Source organism: Nicotiana attenuata, unplaced genomic scaffold (genome assembly GCF_001879085.1).
Source record: "Nicotiana attenuata strain UT unplaced genomic scaffold, NIATTr2, whole genome shotgun sequence".
NCBI lineage: Eukaryota > Viridiplantae > Streptophyta > Magnoliopsida > Solanales > Solanaceae > Nicotiana > Nicotiana attenuata.
The window spans coordinates 583,199-592,849 of NW_017670544.1; positions in this window are offsets into that span (position 1 = coordinate 583,199).

Sequence of the window (9,651 nt, forward strand, 5' to 3'; positions counted from 1 at the left end):
AAAGAAATTAAGGGACGTTTAACAATAAGTCAAGCTTAAAGAATAGATAGGAACTCAGAATCAGATAAGTCAAACAAGGAAAAGAACTTAATCGAACAAGCATACACTCAAACAAACAAGGATAGTTTCAGAACTCGGATAAGACCAAAAGACCTAGGGTTTTCAACATGCTGAATCAAATAGAAGGAAAGCATAAACAAGTTGTTTGAACATAGTGAAATCATGAAACAAAACCAAAAAAATCAGAGAAGCGGTCTTTAAAAAGAAGTTAAGAGAAACCCTAATCGTTGAAAAATGAAGAGTCACTTTGAAAGAAATCGGAGAATCTTTGAAAAACACTTAAGAAGTTCATTAGTAAACACAGATCTAAGATAGATCTGAAAGAAATTGAAAGGTCTTAGAGCTAGGGTTTCAGAAAACCCAGAAAAAGTGAGAAAGACTTTGAAAGTTACCGCTCTAGCCAGAAAAGTCAAAGATCTGACTTGAACGGCCACGAATGGTCGGAGAAAGACGAGGGATGGCCGGAGAAAGGCCATGAATGGATGTTGAGTAAGGGCTGGACCAGATCTCTTTGAGATCTGGCCATGAAATCGCACAAACGGGCCACCATGAGATGCAGGAGGCCGGTATACACCTCAAACGGCCATAGGAGACCATTGGATTAGGTGGGGATTGAGGTGGATTAGGGTGGAATTAGGTGGCGTCGGCTAGGGTTCATATGAGGTTGCAGAGAGAATTGAGAGGGAAAGGGATTCAGAGGCAGCGGGCGGTGAGAAATGATTTAGGTTTAGGGGTCGTTCAGGGTTAAAAATGGAAAAGGTGAATGCTGGCCGTTGATCTGAATGATCAACGACCTGGATTAAAGAGGGTAGGTAGGGATCCGGGTTTGGGTCGGTTTAATTGAAATTGGGTCGGGGTTTAATTAGAATTGGGCTGGGGTAATTAGGACCTGGTTTGGGTTATAATTGAAACCCAATTTGGGCTAAAATTTAAATAGCCACTTTTTCCTTTTNTAGATAAATTTCTGAAAACAAATTGAAAGCACTAAAATGATTTATAATATACAATTAACAATTTAAATATAGGATACCATTTTATAAATATGAGACAAATTTAAACCTAAAAATGGCTAATATTACAATTATGTGCAATTAACTTTAAAAAATACTGAATAAAATTATAAAAATACCCAAAAATTACCTTAACCATATTTGGCATAAATATAAATCCAATAAATGAATCATCAAAAATAATAATCTTGAACATAATAAAAGGGATTTTATGGATGAAAAAGGGAATAAATCAATTTAAAAACCTTTAAAAATTATGAAAAAATAATAAAACATTTGGACATACATATATATGCATATATATGCTACTTTGAAAGTATTTTGCATATTGAAAATATATATGAAAAAATTGGGTGTCAACAGCTGCTCCTCTTTACCCGGGAAGGATGAAAGAGTTTTCGGGTAAAGATATGATGGCCAATTTTGATCGAGCGAAATGGTTTGAAGAGGTTTAGGCCGCACCCTGGCTTCTGAACTGCCTACATATCCCTAGTTTTACAGGAATCAGGCCATATGTAGTTCAGGATCCATTGGCGAAGTATACCGATGAAGACATTTCAAGAACAGACGCAATATCTAGGGCTGGGTGAGTGGACGGTTTACGGGAATGGTTAGGTTCTGATATGGCTGAAGGAATTAGAGCGGGATCACTCCTGCTGGGATAGTCGTTGCTCGCCGGTTTACCTGCAAATGAGCGATACAAGCATATATTATGTGTAAATTTAGACATGATGCAAATTCCCGTTGGACCATGAATGCTGTCTTTGGGCGGTTATGATGACGTCCTTAGACCATGATGTCCTGGACCATGAAGCGTATAATAAAGGATTCGCAGGCCATGAAATGATGTTCTCGGGCTATGAGGATGGTGCCTCCGAACCATGACGCCTTTGAATAATGATATGCAAAAGATTGAAAGAAATCCTCGGGCCATGACATGGTGCTCTCGGGCTATGGAGATGGTGCCTCCGAACGATGACTCCTTTGGATAAGTTGGCGATATTTCAGCCCATGAAGGGTGCAGTAGCATGTGGCGATCTTTCAGCCGTGCAATGTGGCGATCTTTTAGCCGTGCAATGTGGCGATCTTTCAGCCGTGCAATGTGGCGATCTTTCAGCCGTGCAATGTGGCGATCTTTCAGCCGTTCAATATAGGTGGAGACAGCGTTTAATCTCGGAAGGCAGAATGGTAGCCTTATGCAATGCAAATGCAGATAGAGGTAGAGCTTAACCTCGGAAGGCAGAATGGTAGCCTTATGCAAGTTGGAAGGCAGAATGGTAGCCTTATGTAGGTTGGAAGGCAGAATGGTAGCCTTATGCAATGCAAATGCGGATAGAGGTAGAGCTTAAGCTCGGAAGGCAGAATGGTAGCCTTATGCAGGTTGGAAGGCAGAATGGTAGCCTTATGCAAGAAATAAAATAGCAAATGACAGTAAAGTTTCTTAGCTGATAGCAGATTGCGGCGTGGTGATTACTGGGAGCATTGTGACATATGGAACATTATGGGTCCGTGCTGATAGCAGATGTTGGTAAGTGCAATGGTTCAGAGAATCGCATTTTCGAACAATGTTTGTTCTATGGACGTACAGTACGTTCAATGATTTCATAATCCTAGTGCCTGCATCCAGAGAAAAATGGTGAGTTTTGTAAAGGGGAAGGTTAGTTCGTATCCCCGCTGGCTTTGCTTGACTTGTTCGGCTTTGATCTGGCGATACCGTCTGTATCATTGGGGTAGCGTTGCTAAACCAAGCAGTTACAATAATAGACATGCACGATTTTGTAAAAGTATGACGTAAATGTATAATTAAAAATAGTTTTTAGATGAACCGCCGACTGTGACGCAATTCAGGACATTGCAACCTCTCATGCTACAGAATTTTGAGGGTCCTCCTCAAAATTCTACCCCAGTTTGATGGGTTGACGTTTCTGACTGTTGCTCGTGCGGCTATCGGCTGAAATTACTTCAGAATTTTGAGGGTCCTCCTCAAAATTCTGCCCCAGTTTCCAATTGCAGGGGGAAATGAAAATTTTATTGAATTGCGACCGAACCCATAGGGCTGCCTACGTATCCCCTCTTAAATGGGAATCAGGTCAGGCGTAGTTCAATTTACATCATATAAGGAAAGCATAAAGATTACACATAGTAACGCTTGACTGCATCTGAATTAATCGGCTTTGGCCAGACTTCTCCGTCCATTTCTGCAAGTATGATGGCTCCTCCTGTCAAAACCCGGTGAACCATGTACGGACCTTGCCAGTTGGGAGAGAACTTCCCTTTGGCTTCATCTTGATGCGGAAAAATTTTCTTCAACACCAGCTGCCCTAGTGTGAACTGTCTTGGCTTGACTCTTTTGTTGAAGGCTCTGGACATTCTGTTCTGATAGAGTTGACCATGGCAAACTGCGTTCATTCTCTTTCCGTCTATAAGAGCTAGTTGCTCGTAACGACTCTTCACCCACTCTGCGTCGTTGAGCTCAGCTTCCTGTATGATCCTTAGGGAAGGAATTTCTACTTCGGTGGGGATGACGGCCTCTGTACCATAAACCAGCATATAGGGGGTTGCCCCGGTTGATGTGCGGACTGTGGTGCAATACCCAATAGAGTAAACGATAACTTCTCGTGCCACTGTTTATGCTTCTCTATCATTTTCCTCAATATTTTCTTGATATTCTTGTTGGCGGCTTCTACGGCTCCATTCATTTGAGGCCTGGAGGCTATGGAATTCTTGTGTCTGATCTTGAAGGTTTCACACATGGCTTTCATCAAGTCACTGTTGAGATTGGAGCCATTATCAGTGATGATTGACTCTAGGATACTGAATCGACAAACAATGCGGTCGCGAACAAAGTCTGTCGCGACTTTCTTAGTTACTGCCTTGTAAGATGCTGCTTCGACCCACTTGGTGAAATAGTCGATTGCTACTAGGATAAACCTGTGTTCGTTGGAAGTGGCAGGCTCGATTGGTCCAATGACGTCCATTCCCCAGGCGGCGAATGGCCACGGTGAGCTTGTTGTGTTGAGCTCGCTTGGAGGTACCTTTATCATGTCTGCATGTATCTGACAGCGATGGCATTTCCGGACATACTGGATGCAGTCTGTTTCCATAGTCATCCAAAAGTAACTAGCCCGGAGTATTTTCTTTGCTAAGACAAAACCGTTCATATGCGGACCGCAGGTCCCAGCATGAATTTCCTCTAGCAGCTTGGATGCTTCCCTTGCATCAACACATCTTAATAGTCCCAAATTAGGAGTCCTCCTATATAGGATTCCTCCGCTGTGAAAGAAGTTATTGGACAACCTCCAAAGTGTGCATTTCTGAGTATGATTGGCAAGCTCCGGGTACTCTCCTTTTGCCAAATATTCCTTGATATCATGAAACCAAGGCCTTCCGTCTGCTTCCTCTTCAACATGGGCGCAGTAAGCTGGCTGATTATGAATTTTCACTGGAATGGGATCAATGAAATTCTTGTCGGGATGCTGTATCATAGATGTAGAGTAGCCAATGCATCGACGAACTCATTCTGGATTCTGGGAACATGTTGGAATTCCGTCTTTGTGAACCTCTTTCTCAATCCTGTACGTGATGCAGATACAGAAGTATCTTGGAGTTCTTGGTTGCCCATTCCTCTCGTACCTGATGTATGAGTAAATCTGAATCTCCAATCACTAGCAGCTCTTGCACGTTTATGTCAATGGCCATTTTGAGCCCTAAGATGTATGCTTCATATTCGGCCATATTGTTGGTGCAGGGGAACTTGAGTTTGGCAAACACAGGATAATGCTGACCGGTTTCTGATACCAAGACTGCTCCTATGCCAACTCCTTTGAAGTTTGCTGCTCCATCGAAGAACATTCTCCAACCGCCATAGGATTCTGCAATGTCTTCTCCTATGAATGATACTTCTTCATCAGGAAAATACGTTTTTAAGGGTTCGTATTCTCCATCCACGGGGTTTTCGGCAAGGTGGTCTGCCAGTGCCTGTCCCTTGACCGCTTTCTGAGTTACGTAAACAATGTCGAACTCACTCAACAGGATTTGCCACTTGGCTAGCTTGCCAGTGGGCATGGGCTTATGAAAGATGTACTTCAAAGGATCCATCCTTGATATGAGGTACGTAGTATAGGCACAGAAGTAATGTCTCAGCTTCTAAGCTACCCAAGTCAAAGCACAGCAGGTGCGCTCCAAAAGAGAATACCGGGCCTCGTATGGGGTGAACTTCTTGCTGAGATAATAAATGGCTTGTTCCTTCCTCCCCGTTTCATCATGCTGCCCCAAAACGCAGCCGAAAGCTCCATCTAACACTGCAAGGTAGAGCAATAAGGGTCTACCTGGCTCGGGCGGAACTAAGACTGATGGTGTTGACAGGTACTCCTTGATTTTGTCGAAGGCCTTTTGGCAGTCCTCGGTCCATTTGGTAGCGGCGTCCTTCTTTAACATCTTAAAGATTGGCTCACAAATAACTGTAACTGTGCGATGAATCGACTGATGTAGTTCAGCCTTCCCAGGAAACTCATCATATCTTTCTTGTTCTTTGACGGTGGCAGTTCTTGAATGGCTTTGACTTTTGATAGATCCAGTTCTATTCCTCGGCGGCTCACAATAAACCCATGCAACTTCCCAGCAGGAACCCCAAATGCACACTTTGCGGGGTTTAGTTTCAGGTTGTATCTTCGCAATCTATTAAAGAACTTCCTCAAATCTTCTATGTGGTCAGTGGCCTTCTTGGATTTGACGATAACATCATCCACATATACCTCTATCTCCTTGTGTATCATATCATGAAAAATGGTTGTCATGGCCCTCATGTAGGTAGCCCCTGCATTCTTCAGGCCGAATGGCATCATCTTGTAACAATATACTCCCCACGGCGTAATGAAAGCCGTTTTCTCAGCATCTTCCTCATCCATCCAGATCTGATGATAACCAGCGAAGCAATCCACGAATGACTGTAGCTCATGTTTGGTGCAATTGTCAATCAGGATGTGTATATCCGGCAAAGGGAAATCGTCTTTCGGACTGGCCCGGTTGAGATCCCCGTAGTCGACACAGACTCTGACCTTCCCATCCTTCTTTGGTACTGGCACAATGTTGGCTAACCATGTCGGGTACTCAACCACCTTGAGAACCTTAGCTTTGATTTGCTTGGTGACTTCTTCCTTGATTCTTAGACTCATATCGGGTTTGAACTTTCTGAGCTTTTGCTTTACCGGTGGACACATTGGATCGGTTGGCAGTTTGTGAGCCATAATAGACGTACTCAGACTGGTCATGTCATCGTATGACCAGGAGAATATGTCCTCATACTCCTTTAGAAACTCTGTGTATTCTTTCTTTTCTGATGGCGATAGGTGAATGCCGATTCGTGTTTCCTTGACGTTTTCTGCATCTCCCAGGTTAACAATTTCGGTTTCGTCCAGGTTGGACTTAGGTCTGTTCTCAAAGTTCTCAACTTCTTTAACAACCTTATCAGGTATGTCATCTTCTTCTTAGTCAATGTCCGTTTGTTGCGTTGTCTCATTGCATGTCACAGTCATTGGTTCATCAAGATAGGTAATAGTAATGTTGTATCGGTAAAGTAAGGAGAGATAGCAATAAATATTAAATCATAGGAAAAATCAAACATGTTTTTGATAAATTGAATAACTGTTTTGAACATTGAAGATCTTATTGCGGGAATTGAAAAATGCGAAAAGAAAATTATTTAGTAAATAAAACAGTGAATAATGCTTGTTTTAGCCTTGCTACCCCGAGGCTCGTCGGGCTCTGGTTGTCCTGATGGTCCAATTCTCGAGATGTGCCCCTCTGGATCTTGTGAATTAAGATGATGATGCCAGAGTGCACGAACTAACCTTTTGGGGAAGGGAATAATAAAAAACAAAAATAAAACAAAAGGTAATCAAGTTAGTGAGGATCATAAAAAGTATTGCAATATTTAAACACGTAGTGCAGGAATGTAAAGCGTGTCCTAATTTGCGAACCTCGTTGTACCCGAGGTGGGCCTAGCGACAAGTTGATTTGGAGAACTTGGAATGCTAAATGCCTCATTTCATTGATAAAGATAAGACGAATCCCAAATCGACATGAAATAAACAGGAAATGAAAGTTACTAATGGCCATTGGCCTTGTTACATTTTAAAGCAAAAAAGATAAACTCCTATCTACTTGGTCCCATAAGGACCTTCCCCAGATTCAGCCTCCTTGGCTCCGTCGAACAGCTTCCCCAACTCGCGAAGTCCTAGCAACAGGTATGCTCTGGCTAGATATCCACCTTCAGCCCCTTTAGCCTCTTGACAATCTTTAACCCTTTTGAGAAACTTTCTTTCCAATTCCACTATGCCTCACTCCAAGTATCCTAGCCTTTTGTTGGCGTTGGTGGCCATGTCTTTCCATTCCTCGATCAGCTTCTGGTTGGACTCTTGTATTTCGCGATGTTCACTTTCGCACTCCTGGATCCTTTTGCGCAACTGGTTGTACTTGACTTGCGCCTCGGCTTTTTCATCTATAATCCTGTGGCCTCGAACAAACCCTGGCTGGCCGAAACCATCATGATTGTCTTTCAACCAACCTGAATAGAAAGGAGTATAATCGGCGTGGTATCTTTCTGGCTCTATGGTTTCTCTCCCCATTACGATCTTGCTATGCCACATGTGTTGGGCTTGGTACTTGTAGGGACTATCATCGCCTTGGAAGTCGACTCGAAAGTGGCTCATCTTGTCGACCCTGGGTATGACTTGCTTCCTACCAGCTTGCCTCATAACTCGCAGAGGGACGTAAGGGTAGGTTCTCCTAAGACCAATTAGTATCAGGAAAGGTGCGTCTCTGGATCGGGCGATGAACTCCTCTGTCGGAAACCATTCGAACATCCACTGAATCTGTTCTTCGGTCAGATTATCAAATAGCTCAACCCATCCTTTAGCATCCTTAGGCTGAGCGAACATGTCGGGGATGTAATTCATTCACTTTAAAAGCGATGTGATCATCTCAGTCCCTACGCTGAATTTCTTGTCGATATTCGCCCTTTTGGAGATGCTCTATGAGCCAAAGTTGAAGTAGCAAATTGCATCCTTCGAAGTGTTTCGCTCCTCGTTGACACTTCTCTAAGGCTCGGTATATGTCTGCAATAATCACGGGTACAATGCTGAATGCCTGCCCACCAATCCCCTCCATTAGGGTTTTGGTTACCATAGCCAGCCTAGTGTGAATTCTACCTTTCTTCGTCGGAAATACAATCAGACCCAGGAAACAAAATATGAAGACGAAAACCCTGCGATGGACGTGTCCCAAGGATGTGATGGCAAACTCGCCAGAGTAGGTACGGTAAGATTTGCTGTGACCGTACCTTTCATACAAATAGTCAAAACGGATGTATGAATCCTTCAAACATGTTAATTCTGGATTCTTCATCAAACCCATCATTTTAACGAAGCCCCTACCTTTGCGATTCTCAGGCATTAGCAAGCCCGGAGTTTCCCATACTAGATCGGCCAGTCCTCCTATCTCTTCCAGCAAAGGTGTCATCTCAATGCACCCAAAGCGGAATACGACCCTTTCTTAATCCCAAAATAATATGGCAGCTTCTATGATCATGTTATTGGGTTGGACCTCCAAAAGGGATGGTAGATTTCCAGATATTTTCTGACGAGATTTTGATCACTAGAGTGTAAATCTTTCCACCAACTTAGCAGTCTTGGGTGGATGTTGGTGACTATGCCGAATCTGGGGACTTCGTGCCTCATATTTCTGCAAGGCAAATAAGGTTAGACCCTTCCCCCACCGGACTCGACTATTTAATATCAATGATTAGCATGAAGCATTTAGTTCTCCAAATAAATTCACAGAGCGTGACGACGTCCGTTTTGGGTTTAGGGAAACCCAGCGGACTTTTGGACAAGGCTATCTTAAAGGATCATTATGTGGAAAACATAACCGATTCGGCTAGGTTTGACCATGATGCATGCACAATTTGAACAGAGTGAGGTTTCTATGGGGCTTTAGACTGGTACCCTTGAGCGGACAACTCAAGAGGGAAGGCTCGGAATTGTCGACTGCACCGCTGATCGACTAGTTTTACCGCAAATATGCCTTTCCGAATTTAGGGGGTAATGATATAGGAAGAGCGCAACCACTCATTATAAGCATTGCTATAGTATTTGTTTTGGCACGAGTGGAGTATGATGTTGAGAATGATTATGCAATAATTGAAAGCATGTTGACATGTATTTGCATATTAAGAAAGCGATAAATACAGCAGTTTCATAATTTAAAGCAATAAAGAAAAGAAAACAAAGGAGATATGTCAGTTTTGCTTTTAAAGAAGAAATTAAATGCTTAAAGGAATTAAACAAATGACTGCACATAGGGAGAGATACAAATTCACAAGAACAATCTGAAATGGTAAAAGCCTAAAACTCCCCAGCAGAGTCGCCATGCTATCGCGCCCCCTTTTTCTCGCGAAATCGGGTTTATGACATTTGGTTGGGACAACTCTTTCCTTTTGGGAAAAGGGGTTTTTGCAATTTTGAAGAGTCGCCACTACGATATAAGGTGCGTTAGGCCACCTATGGGGTTCAACTATAACTAC